The sequence below is a fragment of the Lepisosteus oculatus genome, chromosome 27 (assembly GCF_040954835.1).
Source record: "Lepisosteus oculatus isolate fLepOcu1 chromosome 27, fLepOcu1.hap2, whole genome shotgun sequence".
NCBI lineage: Eukaryota > Metazoa > Chordata > Actinopteri > Semionotiformes > Lepisosteidae > Lepisosteus > Lepisosteus oculatus.
In genome coordinates this window covers 1,497,293-1,519,663 of record NC_090722.1, presented here as the reverse complement: position 1 = coordinate 1,519,663, position 22,371 = coordinate 1,497,293, and the positions used below count along the sequence as shown (strand labels likewise).

Here is a 22,371-nt window from a genome sequence, read left to right as displayed (position 1 = left end):
ATAAAGTGGAGGAGGAAAAGGATGACTTTGCCGGCTTAGAGGCATGGGAGCAGCAGACAGAAATGAACCTAAAACACCTGACTGGGGGGCAGGTAGCAGAGTTGCAGCAACTGTTTGTGGAGTTTCCTGTCCTGTTTGCTCAGAAGCCTGGGAAAACCAGCATCCTTCACCATGCCATTCACCTCAAGAATCCTACACCAATTCGCCAGAGACCACATCGTGTGCCTGAGAGGCTAGCTGGAGCACTGAAAGAAGAGATCCAAACCTTTCAGAGTTATTGAGCCATCGACCAGTGAATGGAGCAGCCCAAGTCATTGTGCCCAAGAAGGATGGGTCACTAAGAGTTTTCTTGGATTTCCGTAAGCTCAATGCTGCCTCCCAGTTTGATGCTAACCCAATGCCCCTTATTGATGACCTCCTTGAGAAGATAGGGGCTGCCAGTTTCATTACTACCTTGGATCTCTGTAAGGGGTATTGGCAGGTGCCTCTGGATAAAGCATCCAGACCTTACACCGCATTCCGTACACCATTGGGATTATACCATTTTACTGTGATGCCTTTTGGACCACATGGAGCAGCTGCAACATTCCAACGGCTTATGGACCGGGTACTAGAAGGCTGTGAGGATTACAGTGCGGCTTACCTGGACGATGTGGTCATTTTCAGCAACACCTGGGAGAACCACCTCAAACATCTCCGCCAGGTCCTGGGGAAGATACACAGTGCCGGACTGACACTTAATACCCAAAAGTGTGAATGGGCCAAAGGAGAGGCCCGGTACCTAGGATACCACCTGGGGAATGGCCAGGTCCATCCACAAGTTGACAAAGTGGAGGCTATAAGGAATAGCCCTCGTCCCCAGACCAAGAAACAAGTAAGATCCTTCTTGGGTTTGGCCGGGTGGTACAGACGGTTCATTCCACACTTTGCCTCCATTGCTGTACCGCTGACTAACCTCACTACTAAGGTGTCTAAAAATCCCGTTGTATGGACAGAAGAGTGTGAAAGAGCATTTAACCATCTTAGCTCTGCCCCAGTGCTTCGTAGTCCAAACTTTCAGGAGAGGTTTTTGGTACAGGTGGATGCCTCCGCTGTGGGTATTGGAGCAATGTTAGCTCAAGGGATGGAAGGGGAGGAGCAACCTATCTTGTATTTGAGCCGCAAGCTCCTGCCCCGGGAAGTCCGGTACTCCACCATCGAGAAGGAAGGTATTGACATCAAGTGGGCCCTTGACAGTCTCCACTACTATTTGCTTAGACGAGAGTTTGATTTGGACACTGACCACCGAGTACTCACTTGGTTGCAGACCATGAAAGACCATAATGCTATGGTGACGTGGTGGTACTTAGCTTTACAACCATATTGTTTTAAAATTCGGCACAAAGCTGGCAAGATGAACATCACTGCGGACTACTTATCTCGATTGCCGACCTTCGTCAATCTTGAAGAGGAGGGAGGTAATGTGACAGAGATCCCTCTGTCACCGGCCGCAGACAGTACATTACAAGACACTTGTTATCCATCTTGAGTTACACACGACTTCGCATACACTTTCCTGTCGGCTAGCTAGCTCACGAGGGTGCACACTCGGGGCTTGGTTAGCAGTTTCCTATTTTCATACACTTATCTCCTCTTATTTCAAAATCCGTTTCTGTTACCTGAAGAGACACAAACACAAACATTGTTTCTCTTCATTTGTACTTATCTGTGTGAGAGCGCGCTCTGTCTGTTTGTCTCTTCCGTCTTGCTGTCCGACTTCCTGGTATGGTGGCTTCCATACCAGCTTGGCTTTATAATGTCAACGTGGAGTGGTGCATGCGCACATCTTCCGGTAAAGGAAGTACCATTTTTACAGGAGGTTAAAAATAAGTGAAATATATTCAGGGTTGGTTTTTTTTTATACATTCTGTTTACACTATTTGTTAAAAGAAAGAAGGAATTCCCATGTTAGGGAAATTTGTTTATCTGGGGTGAAATGCAGCTCCATAATTTTGTAACAATGGTACAGTCCAAGGGGGGAGGGCTATATGGTACCTATTTAGGAAGGGGGGAGAGATCTAACAGGGTTTTAGTCTCCCTATCGCTACAGTGTGGAGCTGATATGACCTAAGTGTGCTAGAACTCCTGACCTCTTTCTAAGAGAAAGGGTTTTTTTTTTGCTATATATAAATAGTCTGTGGGGAGCATTGTCATAATATACCATCATCTTTGCACCTAAGTGCAATTGTGGCTGAGCCATCATTTAGTTTTAAAAGGACTCACTTGGGCACCCCTCCTGCCCTCCCTGTGACAGTGTTAAACAAGCATACACTCGAGCTGATCTCCGTGTTTCCGAAATCATCCTCCCAAGAAATGCTGGGCTGTTACTCATGTTGGTCTGAGACAGCAGTTGGCTGGGTGTCAGAAAGTAGCTCAACCAGTCAAGCTGAAATCTACCTGTGTCAAGATAACAGAAGGAGTCAGAGTTTATTTCCAATTTGTGATTTCAGTTACATTGCGGTTCATATGTATGTAATATTTAAATGATTGATTAAAGATTTGCCATTTGTGCCTGATCACACACACGTGAACACAGTCGACTGGTCCCTGCAGCTCACCTTCACCAACAGAGTGTGATGAGACTGTCAGCAGGGGAGAGCTCTCATGATGGTGTAATATTTCCATCCAGTCCTCAGTGTTGTCTGTTGAGTTGAGCTAATATGGACGTGATTTGGACTCATGAACAATAAGTCTTCACAACTGTCTTCTCTTTTAAATTCGATAGTTCATTGCAGGGCATTAGTGTCGATAAGCAGGCGAGCATAAAAACAGAATTGCAGAACCTCTTCAGAACCAAACTAAGCTGTTCTCCGAGAGTCACCCTAAGCAATTGCTATTTTAAATATTTTTATTTGAAAACAGTGATCGGTATGAATTTTAAACTTCGAGACATCTAGCTAACAGTAATGTTTACAATTTGACAGTGACACATTGATGACACAAAGGGTGCAAACGATATTTATAGTTACAGTCAAACCTCAATCCTGCTGGGCAAGCTGATCAGAATTCGCCAGATAAGTTTGATAAAAATGTTGGAAAAAATAATACTACCTAACAGTCATAATTAACCAGATTTTTTTTTTGATAGTAATAATTTGAGTAATCTAGTTTCTGGGAAAATATATTTAGCCACAGCTAAAAATATGAGTAAATTAGAAAAATGTAAACAATGTAAAATACAGACTAGCTATTGCTGTATTCTAGCTTTAGTCATCAGTTCAATACATCTGAGGAACAAAAGCAGCACAAATCACATTGTTAATACAGCTCATCATACTGGAACTCAGCGTTAAAAGAAACTCACAGTCTGTTCACAGGTAGGGCTGTGATTCCTTGTGACTGGAGCAGTTTTTACTGTGTAGGCTACTTGGAGTGCTTGCAATAAGGAAAGTGGTGTCTGAAGTGTGTGAATCGTTACTTTCAGTAACTGGCACCTCCTCAAACAGAAATGACTTAGACAAAAGCTGTCCTGTATTCAATTTCAATTCAATTTAATTTATTTTTATATAGCGCCTTTCACAACAAGGTTGCCCCAAGGCACTTAACAAAGCTGTGTGACAACACATGACGTTACTGCAGGGTGCGAATTATATCTTGGGATTAGGGGGAGCTCACCCCTGGTTTGGGGGGGGACACATCATGCGTGAAAGGCCAGTCAGCTACCGCATACAGAGTAAGCACTGGATTATATAGTTATAGTTTAACAGGAGTTACTCTGACCTTACAATAGAAGTGTCCACAGAGGTCTGGGCTCAGCTGTCTATGGTGTCCGTCCTGTTGCCCATGAGGTGGACGAGCGGTGGCCTGCTTTACTCCAAGATGATACAAGAGGCAGGGATCGAATCTCCCCAAAGGAGGTCCATTCAGATCAACAAAAAGAAGTGAGGAGAGGCTTTGTTTTCTCTTAGTGTCACTCAGGGCAGAGAACCCCCGCTCACAGTCGGCTGAGGTGGTGAGGCACGTCCAGCCTGCTGTGGAGTTTTCCCAGCGTCTGTCCTGATGCTTTGCCTTGTAATTTCCAGTCGCGGAATTCCTCCGCAGCCTCTCTGACGGGTGCGCCCAGTGCTTTAGCAAGCGCGCCAACTTCACCGTAAAGAATTAAGACATCACGATCCTGTGGCCAGAAGCCCTTATCCAGCGGTTTCAGCATCTGGACTAATTCAGATTCAGAGTCGCTTTGTAAGGCTATTGATCACAGACTGATAGAAGTGGAGCCAGTTTATCTTTCCTGTACCCTCTGAGATTTCAACATCTTTGAACATACCCAGTGACGAGCGCTGCTCGGCCTTCACTGCGGATTGACCACCGGTGTCTTTCCTGGCTTTCAAGATATCGAAGGTCTGCTGAATGTGGCAACTGGAGTCCACCAGAGATGTGTCTGTGTTTTGGAGTTTCAGGGAGAGGCCCAGCAGCTCACAGAGAGCGTCTTTTATAGATGCCAAATCAGCAACAGATTAGGAGTTAGTGAGGTGTTTCTGTAGTCCCTTGTGTTTCTGTCTCTCAGTGGCACTGCGTGATGCATCCTCCCTTGCTTGCTGTTTTAAAATGGTGCGCTAATGCAGGGAAATCTTTCCATACTGCTTTCACGGTATTAAAACTGCTTGCCGCAAAATCTAATATTCAAAATCTGGCCAATTTTTAAAATCTGCACATTTAGATCTGCGGCTGCTTTCTCGAGCATCCGAGTGTCAGTGGCTATACTGATGAGATATTTCTTCAAAAACTCATCATCCAGACCTACGTTACTAAGGCTCCCTCTCAGGCAACTGTAGATTGATTCCGTGTCTGTGCCATCCGTCAGCTCTGTGATGTCCAAAAATATATTGTCCACGTCCCCAACCGCTAGCAGCAACAGTCAGATCGCGCAGTTTGGGTTGTTTTGTGAACCCAAAATAAGCAAGTCAAGTTCCCTGTCTTCTCTTGTACATTATCATCGTTTTTCAGAAATATATATAGAAAACTGAATGTCATTGGAAAGTTTCTCTGCATATTTACTGTGCGCCTTTTTGTTTTGAGAAGACATAACCAAGAGTGACTTGTAAGCTTTTCTGTTTGTCACTTGAAAAGGAACGTTGCCTACTTTTGTAACAGCACCACCATGCCTTGATCTGTAATAGTATTAAATTGCTTAGCTATTTCTATGGCAGCAACACGCTCAAAACAGAAACGCAAATGTAGTCTATACCGGAAAAAAGTGACACATACTGTATAAATAGGATTTTTTTAAATTGACAGTTTCCATATTTTAGAGACCCCCCAAAATTTCGCAAATGGTCTCTTCAGGGGAGCTCGTGCCTTATTCAGGGGAGCTAAGCTCCCCCTAGCTCCCCCGTAATTTGCACTATGCGTTACAGTACAGAAAGAGAAGAGGCGAAAACACAACAGAGGAGAGGAACCCAAAACTCATCAGTAAGGATAAGAGAAACCTCTGGGGGTCCAAGGTCAACTGGCTGCCCAACCCCTCTGGGCATGCTAACATTATACAATTAAAAAAAAGTACTAAGTGTGGAGTATTAAACCTTCCATCATGTCCTTCTGTGTGACAGTACTCCATGCAGATCCCTGTAGACGAGCAAATCCTCCATAAACTAGGGCTGAAGGCTGTAGCTGAAGGCTTTTCCGCCAGCTGTTATTTTAGTAATATGTGGATTAAGAAGAAGACCTGTGTTCTGTTATCTAAGTGGGCGTCTTGGAGTATATACATTAATCAGCTCCATCAAACAGACAGGCACCTGACCTCTGAGAACCTTAAGTAAAAGAATTTTGAAGTCTGTCCTGTACCTGACAGGAAGCCAATGGAGAGAGCTAAGTATAGGTGTTGTCGTACTTTCTGCTCCTAGTACCAATTCTAGCTGCCTCGTTTTGAATTCGCTATAAGGTGTTGAAAGTGTGATAGGTGCTCCCTGATAGCAGGGCATTATAGTAATCTGATCTTCTGTATACAAAAGCATGTATTAGTTTCTCTGTGTCTTGAGTGGAGAGAAAATGCCTTAGTTTTGCAATGTTTCTTAATTGTAGGAAGCACACCTTCAATACTGTATTGACACGAGAGTTAAATGAGAGTCTTGAGTCTAAGATGTTATTACGTGCCGAATCTTTGAGGCAAACTTTTAAACCCTCAGAGTTGAGTGCTGAGGTTATAGCAGTCGTATCTGCACTGTTGCCTCCAAACAACAAAAACTCAGTTTTATCAGAGTTGAGTGACAAAAGGTTTTCACATATCCAAATCTTTAATTTATTGATGCAATTAACTACAGTGACAATCGAGGAGATGGCTGATTATCACTCTCTACACCAGTTTGGAATAATTTTAGCCTCTTCTTCTTGACTTACTTTGAATTAGGGAGCTGCGCTGGACAGTTTTGGATTAAAACTCCTGCAATGACTGTGCCCTCATCTTTGATAAATTAACTTGTTTTTGACTATGTTGTATCAGAATCACTGTCGGCATAATAAATTAAGAAAATTCTGTTGAAAATCAGACAACAAGTAAAGGTTTATTCCAGGCTGAAAAGAGAAGAAAAGAAACGTTTTGACTGTGGAGCCTTCTACAGGTGTCAATGAGCTATTAGTCTAGTAACAACAGCTCACCTAATCCAAACGTGGATTTGTGACAGATCAGTGAAATATTGTAAGAAGGTGGAGATGAGCGGTTTGCTCTGTGTTTCCATTGGTTTCTGTGAGGACTTGGTCGAGGCATGACTGCGCACAGTATCTAAAGAGGGGGCGGGGCCATGGGGAGGTCAGTCCTGCTGGGATTCACTTTCGGGATTTATATTGCACTCAAGCCAGAGGGTTAAATCTCTCCGTGTGGAATTGAGTTGATACACTCCAGTCATGTTCTTACAATTATTATTTATTTCATTTTATTTGAAGTATTACATATTTACTTATTTAATTCACGTTCATAAGTTTATGGTATTGTTTCAGTTCTGCAAAATAAAAATGTGCTTAAAATGTTCGACATGCACTTCAGTTCAATGTGAAATTTCAAAACTACTAAAGGAACAACACAGTAGCTAACCAACAGTTAATAATAACCTAATAGCTAACTCCAGGTAATTAAAAAGTTATACTCCTTTTAAAGCATGTTTTGTTGAAATTATGAGAAAACAATCTATATCGTGATATATATCGTTACCGTGCAAAATTTAAATCTTGCTGGGCAAACAATTTTTTTAAGTTTTAAAAAAAGAAATAAAAAATTTGATACAGTGAAGTGTCCCTGCCTGAGACTTCAAACGCTGTAAAAACCGGGTTTAGATCATTAAAAACCACTTTTTATGTGCAAGAAACGGACGATCAGCTTAGAATATTTGTGTACATTGTACGTTTTTTACTTTATAATTAAACCTTTAAAATACTTGAATCTCATAAATGGCGTTTATAACGAAAGTTAATATCTAACATTATATGAAATGTTTGACAATAACATGACCTCACCTCTCTCATTTCCTTTCACCAAATGCAATGAAAATAGAGTACAAATAATATTCATTAAACACAAGGCGTTCGAACTCATTGAATTTGAACTCATCTGCAATCTTGACGTTTCATAAAAATGTCGGACAAAATCCACAAATAGCCAAACTGGTCAAACACAAATAAAACAATTCAGGTTTTGCAAAGTTACCGCGACCCCAAGAAACGTCTAACTGAAGAGTTAATGACAAAGATTAATTCTAAATCAAGTGCTGACCAAAGTGAGCACTTAGAATTCATCTTTGTCATGAACTGTCCAGTTGTTGTTCAAATACTGTAAACTCTGCTGCCACATTGTGACTAAATAACGTACAACGCAAAAGTTGTTACAGTATTAGACACTAGATGGCAGCAGAGTTCATTGGCACAAGTGCTTGGTAGCTTAGAGAATGCACATGGCTCAAAAAAAGAACATGTTTATCAAACTGCACCACCATACTTTTTTGAAGGTAAAAAAACATCCATTAGTTTCTCACTCAATATATGAACAATCAGTCTAAAAGAGATTCTTGTACCAAACTGACAAAAATAAAAGTGCAATTTAACCTGAGACTTTTTTATTTCTTAAGTGAAATGATGAACATTCTATCATAAGTACACTCAAAACTCGTATTATCATCTTATATGCTTATATGTATAAAGGTACAGACTTGGTCAGATGGCCTTTAAATGCGTACTGTGAATAAGTATACCTTACCAAAAGTTTTGAATGGTGAAAGATGCACATATTTCTAATCTGGGTAGTCTGTAGGTTGACAGAATAAAATACTAAATTATGTCCATTAACCATATATTACTTTCCAAAATTTTGTCAGAATACCTATCATAATGAAAAGACACTCTCAAATACCAGCCACATGTATGTGCCATGGGTCTTCTCTCAAATCCTTGCATATCCGTGAAGTTAACAGTTACAGTCTTGCCAAGAAAGAGATCTGAGCCTGTGTTTCCTTCCATCACACTCTCAGGTATGTTGTAATATGCTTTGATATTTCCTTTTCCTGTGCATTCATTGTGCAGGGAAACTTCAGTGACCGCATGCTTTTCCTTTGCTGTTGGCTGCAAGTTTTCATACACAGTTTCTATTTCCTCAAGGGCTTTGCTGAGGGGAGCGAGTACACTTTCCCACTGTTTGATAACATACTGTAAGCAGGCTCTTGAATAAGGGTTTTGTGAGCCAGTTCTTGCAGAATTTGTTCAATGTTGTGTGCATTTGGCATTCTTCGGCAGCTGTAGCTGTCCAAGATTTCCAGTAATTCATCTCGGTCAGAACTGTTGAAGTCTCTGCGACAACATTCCAAGGTATAACGGTCAGATTCTGAGAGATACTTCAGAAAATTGTCAACAAGATCACTCTTCACATATCCAAGAGCTGCCTGTTCCAAGATTACAGGGGCAAGCTTGATGAGCAAATACTTCTCTTTCTGCCAACCAAAACAAATAATTTTACCTATACTCTGCCACTTTTTCTTGCCATAGTCATGTCAGAGAAATGGTATCTTGAAAGGGCTGCCTGTTGTACATTGTTCATAGAATTCATGCCAGAATTCAGAGAGGCCATCTCTGAGAACGCCTCCCTCATCATATCCAATCTCATACTGCCCATTTGGTAGTAGAAGCTTTACTTGAATTTCTGATTGAGTATATGAAAGGCGTTCCTCAGTGAAATGTTCAATAAGCTCAGATAGTATCTGGCTGCGATGGACAACAAGGATTTATTTGTCTGGTTCCCTGAGTTCTTGTGCCAGAGGCAAAGTGTCTTCAAGACTTTGTCGTCCCATCTCAGAGAAGTCTCCACTGAATATTGTAATGATATTGCTATCCTCCACATTTTCCCCAGCAGTAGAACTTTGCAGACCTAAACTGGAATCGTCTGTGACATCTGCAGGATAAAATTGTGCCACGTCATCACTGCCTAAGTTCAAATCATTTCCAGTATTTCCAACATAGATGACATCTAATGTTTCTAATTCCAATGGTGGATCAATCTGTGAGTCTGTAGAGGGAAACTCCTGTGTGTTTTCCTGTGAGGGACCTGCAGTGTTTGATTCTTGCTGTGCCTCCACACCACCACTGTCATGGTTCTTTTTGGATGACAGATAGAACCTCATGACAGTTAATTTGAGGCTTCATATAGAGCTCCCACTGTACTGTCCTCATCTAAGGAAACTTCTTGGTCATTTTTCAGATCCACCTCAGACTCAGAAATATTTCCATGTACATTCTTTCCATTTGGGAAAAACAAACTTATTGCCTCCGCTGTGAGGTCTTTTTTTTCCAGTCCTTTGAAATACTTAACTTTCGTGTTCCACCACCCTTTTTGGGTCTCACCTGGATAAACCTGTACCTTCATCATACAGCATCCAGCCCAACTCCACTTTCCTTACTTTCCTCTCTGTGTTCACCTCTTGATGAGGAGTGATATTTTCTGGATACTTATACTTTTTTCTTTTATTCAGTTTTGACTTCAGTCTATCAAAAAGCTTTGATTTCCTACTGTTGGGCTGTTTTTCGTTTCTCCTACAATATCCCATCACTGCCAATCTGTCTCCATAAGACGGCAAATAATTCCTCATCTGTTCATCTGTCATTAACATCAGGACACTGGCATCAATCTAAAAATTAATAGTGTATTACCAATTTTCAGTTTCAAAATACCATACTTAAAGCATCATTTTATGTGGATCAATATGCTGATACTGGTTTAAGGGAAAACGTTCATTCTGGATTGTTGAGGTATGAAGTGAAAATATCTACTATACATCTATACATGAAAATATCAATATACTGTAAAGTACTGTGCTGAAGTCAGAGACCACCCTTGCATTTATTTAATTTCCAGTTAAAACAGCCATTCAGTGCAAATTATTTAGTTTTTGGTGTCAGAAAACAATGCAAGAAACATATATTTTACAGAAAAGTACACTAAATATAACATCAGATCTATCAGTATTTAATTTGTCCACTCTTTACTTTTGTGCACTGTTCTGGCACTTTAAGTCTTCCATCCTTCCACTCATTGGGTAGACACTAACATTGGACACTAGCTACCCAAACACACCATACTGTAGCTGCCCTGCACATATCTTTGTCATGTGTATCTGAAATGGCTAGAGGCGATATTTCTGATAAGATTAGCTATAAAGATAATTCACTTGCGTTAGGAAAATATAAGTCAAAGGAAAATAAGTGAAAGACAAGAGTTTCCAAAACTGGAGTTAAAAATTACTACAATATTTTGAGAAAATGGGACTCCTAACAATCGTGCAAGGCCTGGTAGACATCACCATCACATGGACAGAAGTTTACGCAATTCCCTGGCGATGGAGGATTGTGAGGTCATACCTCTGGAGCTGTAGTATCATCCTCTGTAGTCTAGGGGGTGCAGATGCTAATGGTTTCCTCACAATGGATTCCAGTGGTTTGTGATCACTTTCCACAACAACCGTGACGACCGTAGACATACTGATGGAAACGCTTGCATCCAAACAGGATAGCATATAACTCTTTCTCGATCTGAGCATAATTTGTTTCACTTTCTGTGAGAGATTTAGATGCATAACTAATGGGCTTGCCTTCTTGTAGCAGAACAGCACCCAAGCCATGCTGTGATGCATCCACTTGAAGTCGGAACTCTTTGCTGGGGTCAAAGTATGCCAGAACTGGACCTGATTCCCTTGTGATAAGGTCCTTCATTTTCTGGAAAGCCTTTTGTCTTTGGGAGGTTCCATGTCCTTCACAGCAGCGATTTTAGCTGGATCTGGCTTGATCCCATCCACGGTGAGGAGATGTCCAAAGTAGCTGACTTCAGTGGCACAGATCATGCTTTTCTCTGAGTTGAGTCGGACTCCTCGCTCTTGGGACCGTAGTAGCATAGTGTGAAGGTTCCTGTCGTGTTCCTCCTTGGTTCTCCCATAGACCAAGATGTCATCAACAATCGCTGTAACACCTTCGAGGCCTTCATATGTCTCATCGATTTTCCGCTGAAACTCATCTTGAGCTGAAATTACTCCAAAGGGAAGCGTAGGAATCTGTAGCGCCCAAACAACATGTTGAACGCGGTTAGTTTTGATGACTCTTCTGTGAGCTTCTGTGAGCTTGACAGCCTCAATAACCTGACCTAGCATCCAGGACACTGAAATAGCACGCTCCAGCCAACTTTGGTGTAATGTCCTCAAACGTTGGCAAGGGGTAGTGTGGACGTTTGATAGCCTTGTTCAGATGCCTTGGATCAAGGCATACTCAGAGTTTACCCATACGAGGTTTCTCCACCACCACAAGTGCATTAACCCATTCTGTTGGCTCTGTGACTCTGGCAATGATGCCGGACTTCTCCATGTTGTGCAACTCCTCCTTAAGACGGCTCCGCAGTGCAAGAGGTATGCGTCTCGGTGGGTATACTACAGGAACTGCATTTGGTTTGAGGTGGATTGTGCATTCACCTGCAAAAAGCCCAATTCCTGTAAAGACATCTACAAAATCTGGCTTTCTCGGGGGGGTGGTCACAGATAAGACCTGTTTAATAAGGTCCATGTCTAAACATGCTTTTAGTCCGAGTACTGGAGGTGCATGTGTGTCTACAATATAAAAGTCCAGACACATTTGTCTGTCCTTGTAATTGCATTTCAGGGTGCATGAGCCTTTTACAGCAAGCTGCTCGCCGCCAGAACCTGACAGTCTGCGAGATGTGGGCTGTAGCACAACGTCACTTTTAAACTTGTCATATTCATGCATATTCATATTCATGAGGAATGACGTTAACTTGAGCACCTGTATCTAACTTAAACTTTATAACCTTTTGTGTGTTTATTTTAATGTCTACAAAAATCTGTTCAACGTCAGAGGTCTGTTTTTCGTGTGACACTGAATCGACGTACAGCTCAACGTTTTCGGATTCACCACTTGCTTTATTCTCTGCCATGGAGTGCACTCCTTTCCCTCGTCTGGAGCGGCACGCTTTTGCAAAGTGGTTACATTGTCCACATTTTAGGCACTGCTTGCCTTTTGCCGGGCAAACGTCCTGTTCGCCGTGAGCCTTATTTCCACAGTAGCAACAGTCTTTTTGGCACTTTGCTCCCCACTCCGGTCTAGCTTTTCCTGCTCGGGCGGGTTTCTCAGCCCTGACACGGCGCACTCCTCGAGCTGCCTGTTTCGGCGCCTGCCGCTGAACTGCGAGTACTGCAGGGCGCGGGCTGCTCGCGCTGCTGCCCATCGTTCTCAGCTGGGTTTGCGCTAAGTCGTGAGACCTAATGATGTCTATGGCCCTGTCTAGCGTCAATTCAGAACCAACATTCAACAGCTTGTTCCTCACTCTCGGTGAATGTATTCCGAAAACGATGCGATTCCTTACCATCTCCTCGCTATCAGAGTAATTACAGTCTTTTTCAAGGAGCCGCAGCTCTGTTACAAATTCTTCGAACGGTTTGTTATCTCATGGTACTCTCGTGAAATTTATATCGAGCAAATATAACATTTGTTTTAGGCTTGACTTGCATTTAAAAACGGTCATAATAGGTTTTGAGTACCTTTGCCTCCTCCTCGTCGAGCGTCCATGTGTTGTATACGTCTCTGCCCTTTTCTCCGACCCACAGGAGAAGATAACTGCATTGCTCTACCTGTCCTGTCTTCTTGAGTGGACCCGAAAACATGAGCTCCACATGCTGCTTCAATTTGCGCCAAGCCTCGGGCAGGTTGTTCACCTCCCAATCCATTCGTGGTGCGGGAATTCCAGCGACATTCATTTTAAATCTTTTGTCCTGACGTGAATCCTATTTATTCTGACACCATGTCTTGTTTCTCGTACACGTATAGTGTAGAAATTAACAAGCCAGGACGATGATGTGACACTTGAACAAACTCTTTATTTCACCTGTAACTCCGAACCCGTTAGCTCCTACATTCACTATAACCTGTGACCCTGAGTAACCGTAATTCCTGCTCAGCCCTCCACCAATCAACATGCAGTTTCACTGCTGAGGCACACAAATATTACATCAAATACAATAAATAAGTTATAATTGTAAGAAGATCACTGGAGTGTATCAAGTCAATTACACACGGAGAGATTTAGCCCTCTGGCTTGAGTGCAATATAAATCCCGAAAGTGAATCCCAGCAGGACTGACCTCCCCATGGCCCCGCCCCCTCTTTAGATACTGTGCGCAGTCATGCCTCGACCAAGTCACCACAGAAACCAATGGAAACAGAGCAAACCGCTCATCTCCACCTTCTTACAATATTTCACTGATCTGTCACAAATCCACGTTTGGATTAGGTGAGCTGTTGTTACTAGACTAATAGCTCATTGACACCCGTAGAAGGCTTCACAGCTTCAAAACGTTGTGTTTCTTTTCTTCTCTTTTCAGCCTGGAATAAACCTTTACTTGTTCCTAATAGTTAAGCACCCGATTTTCAACAGGATTTTCTTAATTTATTATGCCAAACGTTGCTTCTGATACAACAACTTCCAAAACAAGTTAGTTTATCAAAGATGAGGGCACAGTCACTGCAGGAGTGTTAATGCAAAACTGTCCAGTGCAGCTCCCTAATTCAAAGTAAGTAAGGAAGAAGAGGCTAAAATTATTCCAAACTGGTGTAGAGAGTGATAATCAGCCATCTCCTCGATTGTCACTGTAGCTAATTGCATCAATGAATTAAAGACTTGGATATGTGAAAACCTTTTGTCCCTCAACTCTGATAAAACTGAGCTTCTGCTGTTTGGAGGCAACAGTGCAGATACGACTGCTATAACCTCAGCACTCAACTCTGAGGGTTTAAAAGTTTGCCTCAAAGATTCGGCATAATCTAGGCATCATTTTAGACACAAGACTCTCATTTAACTCTCATGTCAATACAGTATCGAAGGTGTGCTTCCTACAGTTAAGAAACATTGCAAAACTAAGGCATTTTCTCTACACTCAAGACACAGAGAAACTAATACATGCTTTTGTATACAGAAGATCAGATTACTATAATGCCCTACTGTCAGGAAGCACCTATCGCACTTTCAACACCTTATAGCAAATTCAAAACGCGGTTTTGTGTATTTGTCACTAGGAGCAGAAAGTACGACAACACCTATACTTAGCTCTCTCCATTGGCTTCCTGTCAGGTACAGGGCAGACCTCAAAAATCTTTTACTTATAAGGCTCTCAGAGGTCAGGTGTCTGTCTGTTTAATTGAGCTGATTAATGTATACAATACAAGTCGCCCATTTAGATCACAGAACGCAGGTCTTCTTAATCCACATATTAATAAAATAACAGCTGGAGGTAAAGCCTTCAGCTACAGGGCCCCTAGTTTATGGAACAGTCTGCCAGCCTACGTACGGGATGCCAAGTCAATCTCAGGACTTAAATCCCAACTGAAAACCTATGACTTCAGCCCAGCCTACTCACACCTTTCATCATAGTCCACTGGAGCTATGGCTGCTGGTGCTGCTGTACATGCCATTGTGTGTCTCTGTGTTGGCCCACCAGGTAGATACATCTGTTCTGACCAAACTATCCTATTCTCCTCCCCACATGTCCGGATGGCGCCCGGGCTGGGGACCATCTGAGTCGGATGCTTCATCACTGCCATGGATCTAAGGGGGACATCGTGAGTATAGCTATCGTTTAAGGAGGATTTGCTGGTCTACATGGATCTGCATGGAGTACTGTCACACAGAAGGACATGATGGAAGGTTTAATACTCCACACTTAGTACTTTTTTTGAATTGTATAATGTTAGCATGCCCAGTGGGGTTGGGCAGCCAGTTGACCTTGGACCCCCAGAGGTTTTTCTTCTCCTTACTGATGAGTTTTGGGTTCCTCTCCTCTGTTGTGTTTTGGCCTCTTCTCTTTCTGTACTGTAACACGTAGTGCAAATTACGGGGGAGCTAGGGGGAGCTTAGCTCCCTTGAATAAGACACGAGCTCCCCTGAAGAGATCATTTGCGAAATTTTGGGGGGTCTCTAAAATATGGAAACTGTCAATTAAAAAAAATCCTATTTATACAGTATGGGTCACTTATTTTCCGGTATAGACTACATTTGAGTTTCTGTTTTGAGTGTGTTGCTGCCATAAAAATAGCTAAGCAATTGAATACTATTACAGATCAAGGCATGGTGGTGCTGTTACAAAAGTAGGCAATGTTCCTTTTCAAGTGACAAACAGACAAGCTTACAAGTCACTCTTGGTTATGTTGTAACAGAAGGAATAAGGTTCTTGATCCCGAGATGAAGTAAAACAGATGAGTTCATTGCATGCAAGGAACAATAAAGCCGAAGTCTTGTTTCCCGCAAGAAACAACAAAACCGAAGTATTGTTCCCCGTACTGTTACAAACTTTTGGGTTATATAGTGTCTTCTTCTCCGTTTCTGACGTCATTCGGTCTGATGATAAAGAGGGGGGTTCATGGTATTTGGCCAGTTTACGATGTTCTGGACAAATGGTCAGTTTAAGATTACACCCAGGGGGGTTCCTAGCTTGCATCTGCAATCCTTATCAGTTAACCCCCTTTCCTGCCATAAACCCCAGCTTGTGACTTAGAAGTCTAAACCCCCTACAGAAAGGATTAAATTCAAACCCCCGTCTTCACATCTTTCTTCATTCCCCCCTTATAAAATATGGCATACGTCAGTGTAGCCTATTTTTATACATACAATGTCAGGGCAGATCTTTCCTTTCTTGGCGAACAGGTATGTATTGCCATGACATTGTATGTTCCACAGTTATAGCAAGATGTGATACATGTTTTTGTGCACGTGATGATTACAATTATACATATAAACAATACTATTCCTACAAATAAACACTGTAAAAAGGTTCCACCCCAGGCCCCAAACACAGACTTTACCCAAGACCCAATTCCCCAATTTTCAGTATAATAGTCCTGATATTTCTGTCCCTCATTGTAAATGTGTTGGGCCAGATCTGAGATGTGCTCAGAATTATCAGGAATATATGTGCAGCATTCAGTGCCAATTACTGCACAAGTTCCTCCTTGGGCCGCCAGTACATAATCTAAAGCTAGTCGGTTCTGCATGGCCACTGTTCTGAGGGCTACCATCTCATCTTTAACAGCCTTCAGACTAGATGAGGTAGAATTTGCTAATTCTTCTAAAGTCGAGGCCATTTGAATTAACTCTTGACTCAGAAAGTTCATGCTGGCTTGTGGAAATATTATACCTAAATAATATTCCCAATCAGCCAATTTTCTTTGTGGTCTGTGGTTAGGTCCGAAGGGGCTGTGGGTTTGAACACGGATATGAGGAACCACATATCCTTAATGACATGAGCCAGACCACTGGGCTGGCAACCATGGGTAGGCTCGTTTTCCACAAATGAAGTATGTTCCATTTGGCGCTCCCCATGCCTCTGAAAATAAGAAGCTTATACCGAATTGTGGGGTGTGCCGATCCCATCCTGGAATTTGGAAGGTAGAGGTGGATATATTTGCAGCGATGGTAAGGTTGCAACGACTCCATCCAACCAAGTGCAGACCATTATTGTGCTGAAAACATATGTTTCCCTCACGATCCTAATTTAGAGTCAGGTATGGTGGTGTATGGCTTCTGTTATATTTAGGAGTGTAAGAGCCTGTGAAACTCGTGGGCTCTAAGCCTCGCTCCTGTAGATATTGTAATGTTGTGCAGGTTAAAGTCGTGTTATGGCAACCCCCATAGTTTGTCATATTAAAATCTCCTAAATTATCCCTCCAAATGATCATGCCTATGACTTCCTCGAGACGCCAAGGAATGGCCCCCATAGGAAGTCCTCCCTGTACATATTTGGGTAATGCGGCACACACCTAGCAGGCACTTTGGTTGGTTTTCTTAGCTGTCAGATAGGAGAGGCCTAAAAAGGAATTAATTCCATGTTCTCCTTTGTGGGAGAGATGATCATTAATCCCTGTGGAACATAGTCCTACAGCAATAATTATCGTTATTAACAGAAATGATTTCATTCTGAGTCTGTAACTGGGGATGAGGCTCGTCGGCAGTGTGACGCGTGGATCCAGCGATCTTTTCCTTCCACTCGAACCGCAGACTCGGTTGTCAACAGGATCTGGTAGGGTCTGTCCCACCTGGGCTGGAGAACCTGTGAAGGAAATTTCCTGATCCACACCCACTCTCCTGGGATGAGGTTGTGCCCTCGTTCAGGTGGTGGTCCCCACGCCTCCAGGACCTGCTCGCGGGCTCCTTGGGTGGCCTCTGTCAGCAACTTGCAATAATACAAAGGAATGGTTAATCCATCTGAGGAAACTCCAGTCTCAGCACCTGTAAGAGAGCTTGTTTCAAATTATTACAGGCGGCTTTTGCTGCGGGAACCAAGGCAATCTTGTCCTTGTACTGCACTCCCCCCTTAAGCAGATCTGTTAAGAGTTGTGCTCACCCCGTAAAAACATTGCACCCAGAACCTGTTGAAATTTCACAATGCTAGACACAAAAGGGCCTTATCATAACTGCCATTATTAGACACTCTAAAGCTGAAGCAACTCAGACTTGTGGGTTTCCTCATCAGGGGAAGCACTCAGAATACCATCAACATACTGAGTGATCACAGTCAGTTGAAGCCACGTGATACCCTGTTCTGGATAGTCATTCTTTGTAATGCATAATATTCCAACCCAATAGATCTGGGATAAAACCACCCATTAAAATCTGGTACTCGGCAAGTAAAACTTGCTGTCCCAATACTCCTGTGGCCTCCTGCCGTTTTCCCATATACATTACTCTATAACACACTGTTGAACAGAGGAGTGAAACAAGCATGACAGTAGTGCTCCAGTATACAGAGAAACCAACACTCCATTAACAGTACATTTTTATCCACTGGAATGGGACAGACTTAGGGAGGCTACAAGGGATTTACAGGATCTAATCGTTAGGTAAACAGATCTTCTCACAAGACGTTATTCTCCCCAGTCTCGATTCTAAACCTACAGCGTTTCAGCATGTCTGGTTTCGAGACATTCGAATAAACCCAAATTGTTTCCATTATTGCAACTAATTGTATAAAAATACAAAAACTGTTTAACTACTTTTACGTCCACCTGTACTGTACTTATACGTTTCAGACGCTCTTATATTTTCCAATCTCCTTAAGTTGATTTTCGTCAAGTCTCTTTAGTTACGTCTCTAGCCAGTCCCGCTGTCTAAACACACTCACACCGTCGTTTAGTATACAAAAACTCACAGTTACACACATACATGCCGGCACACAAATTCATAAAACACACATACACATCGAGAATATATTTTTCTCTTCGTACTACAATGTGCCGTATTCTTGTTTTACTTCTACATTAATCCTTTTAATTCCTGAAGCGCACTCCGGGTTCGCTGCGTTCCTAATTTCGGGTGCGGTACTTAAGCCCACCGGTCAATATCTTCCAGTTTTGGATATGATCGTATGGGGGAATCAGGGAAGGTAGGTGCGAGTGCGGACCCCCCTCGATGGGGTACGAGACAGTTAGAGTGACGCTGTCATCAACAGCGCCAGCCCCCGCTACATCAAGTCCTTTCCCACTTAGGGTGAGAGTACAGGTCTGCGGGCGCCCTCTGTTTAAGAAGGGAGTTCCTGTTCCGTCTCTATCACACTCGTACCAGGTGTCATCCCACTCAGGCCCCCTGTCTCCATATGGTCACTTTGGGAATTGATCTCAATTATTTTCATTTCCTGCCTGTCTGTTCCCCCATAGGAGAGCAGGATATAACACATTAACTAGTGCAGTGCGACCAGGAACTAATTCTTCTTTTAGTTTCTGATTCTCCTGCACTGCCTCTTTTCGCTTTTTTTTATACCCTCTCGTAGCGAGTAAAGTATCTTTTCTTCCGGGTTTTTGTTTTCCCCGTAAACACACTTTTAAGTCACATCCCAATTCCTTTTTTTTTTTTCCTCATGTATCTGCCACCACTGGTGCCGGCCGTGCACCAGGGTGGGAGCTACATGCTTGTGCTTTTGCCAATCAATACTCATATGCTTTCTTTACATATGCTCATATGCTTTCTTTTTCTTCGCCCCAGACTCCCTCTGAAAAACTCAGCTTTTCCCATATTTTTTTCCTTCTTTTCCGTCAACTTACACTTTTCCGATATATAAACGGACCTTTCCACCACTTTCTCAAACCATCAGTTAGCACACGTTCGGTCTCTTTTACTTTTATCGTGTGTGAGGTAACAGCTCATACAGTAAGGGGATGCTTTCACTTGAAAAACCTGTGCATTCATGCACTCATTCAGCCAAGGGTTACCTCCAGATCTAAATGCCTCTCCGAGGCTTTAGAGAGGACTTACACCACACTGTTCACAGGTAAGGAACGAGACCTCGAAAACCCCCTTTCTTGATCAGTAATTCACCATCCCCAGAACGCCAGCATCGCTGCTTTTGCCCCGGGGTGGACTTACGCACTGAGCTCAATCAGGGCGATTCTCGGGTCTCAACGTCCTTTAAATCCTGCTACTTAATGCTTTGCTCTTTTATTATGAGGTGTGTTTATGTTAGTGTCGTGCATGTGTATATGTATTTCACAAACAAGGAAAACACCAAAAACATACATACATATATATATATCTTCTACTCCTGTTTCCTTTAAAACAAAAAACCACGCCACGCCAATTCGTGCACGATCAAGGCGTAGCTAATCTCAGGACCCCGGGCGCAATTAAGGCCCACACCAATCCTGGATTATACGTGCATTCAATGCACCGCTCAGCTCCAGAACCCCGGGCACAATTAAGGCCCACACCGATCCTGAGCCTCAGAACTCCGGGCGCAATTAAGGCCCAAACAAGTTCTGACCTTCAGAACTCCGGGCGCAATTAAGGCCCACACCAGTCCTGAACTTCGCGGTAAGGTTCCAAAACCCGTTCAAAAACTCCACGCGCAATTAAGGCATACACAAGCTTCGAACGCCTGTACACAATACTGCGGACTGCCTGCCAGACCATATCGTGGGCTTACAGCAAACAACCCATTACGTACATAGGTGTCTTCCCCGGGCCAGAGGAATTCACTCACGTTTACTCCGTCATCTCGGGCAATTCTCGCAGGGAGCAGAGACTTCCCAATCGGTCAGAGAGAGTCGGGACTTTTTTTTAAAAGAGGAGTCCTTACCTCTTAGTAATGTGAGCGCTGACCGTCTCTCCTGCCGATGGGAAGTTCTGCGCCTTCTGAAGCATCCGCCGACTACGCCAAATTTGTTGTAACAGAAGAAATAAGGTTCTTGATCCCGAGATGAAGTAAAACAGATGAGTTTATTGCATGCAAGGAACAATAAAGCCGAAGTCTTGTTTCCCGCAAGAAACAACAAAACCGAAGTATTGTTCCCAGTACTGTTACAAACTTTTGGGTTATATAGTGTCTTCTTCTCCGTTTCTGATGTCACTCGGTCTGATGATAAAGAGGGGGGTTCATGGTATTTGGCCAGTTTACGATGTTCTGGACAAATGGTCAGTTTAAGATTACACCCAGGGGGGTTCCTAGCTTGCATCTGCAATCCTTATCAGTTAACCCCCTTTCCTGCCATAAACCCCAGTTTGTGACTTAGAAGTCTAAACCCCCTACAGAAAGGATTAAATTCAAACCCCCGTCTTCACATCTTTCTTCAGTTATGTCGTTGGTTGGTTAAGGCGCACAGTAAATATGCAGAGAAACTTTCCAATGACATTCAGTTTTCTATTTATATTTCTGAAAAGCGGCAATAATGCCCAAGAGAAGACAGGGAACTTTACTTGCTAATTTTGGGTTCACAAAACAACCCAAACTGCGCGATCTGACTGTTGCTGCTAGCGGTTGTGGACGTGGACAATGTATTTTTGGACATCACAGAGCTGACGGATGGCAGAGACACAGAATCAATCTACTGTTGCCTGAGAGGGAGCCTTAGTAACGTGGGTTTGGATGATGAGTTCTTGAAGAAATATCTCATCAGTGTAGCAGTGAGGCTTATTAATAAGGCAGAATTAAGTGTTTCTGAGCTTTCCCAAATTAGGCCTCATTTCTCTGTTCATCTCTGTGGTGCAGCCACAGAGAAACCATGCAGGGTGATTTAAGGTCCTAGGACAGCTCCCAAAGGGGGATGCATTTAGCTAAGCCTGGCTATCATGATCAATGGTCATCCATTGGCGCCTATCTGTCTAGGGAGTGCCAGTTGGACATCTGGACTGCATTCCTAAGTGTCAGGAGTAAGTGACTCATATCTCACCTTGATCAACCAATCAGGGACTGGTAGGGCCGAGTAACCCACGTGGGACTCTGATGCCCATGGAACTTTCAGCCAATCAATGAGCTGAAGTTCCTCCAGGTAAAAACAGGCAACACAGAGAGCCTGTTAGATTCAGAGAGATTCAGATTCACAAGATTCAGAAAAGATTCAGGAGAATTCTGTGGACTGTTCCAAAGGGAATTCAAAGGAGAATTCCAGGGCAGGACGGCCCAGAAGCAGAAGGCTCCCAAGGGCAGGACATTCTCGCAGCAAACCTTCTGACCATCCTGAGACTCAGCCCGGACAACCACGGAACGGCCAGTGTGTCCGAGTGCCAGAACTTTCCTTTGTTCTAAGAGTCTAGAGTGGAGGTTGCCAGAGAGTAACCAGCAGCAGGCCTCGTGAACAGGTCGGAACTGTGGACAGCTGAATCACTATTCAGAACTAGCTCTTCATCAGGAACAAACCGGTCCTCTTCCTGACTTGCTGGGACCCACAATCATCTTTTCTCCTGTGCACAAACTTTGCTAGTTAAAGCCAACACTAACTAGCCGGTCAGTGAGCATCAGCAGCGGACCGTCGCAAGCCGCACAGCACAGCCTGGCATGGAGCCAGAGAGCGCGGATTGGAGAGCAACAAGCCTGCAACTGTTTCTTTGTGC

At 43.1% G+C, this 22,371-nt stretch overlaps 1 pseudogene; it reads left to right on the top strand.

The window, feature by feature from the left end:
• The window catches only part of LOC138225404 (uncharacterized), a 37,520-nt pseudogene that overhangs the window by 13,654 nt on the left and 1,495 nt on the right, over positions 1–22,371 (top strand).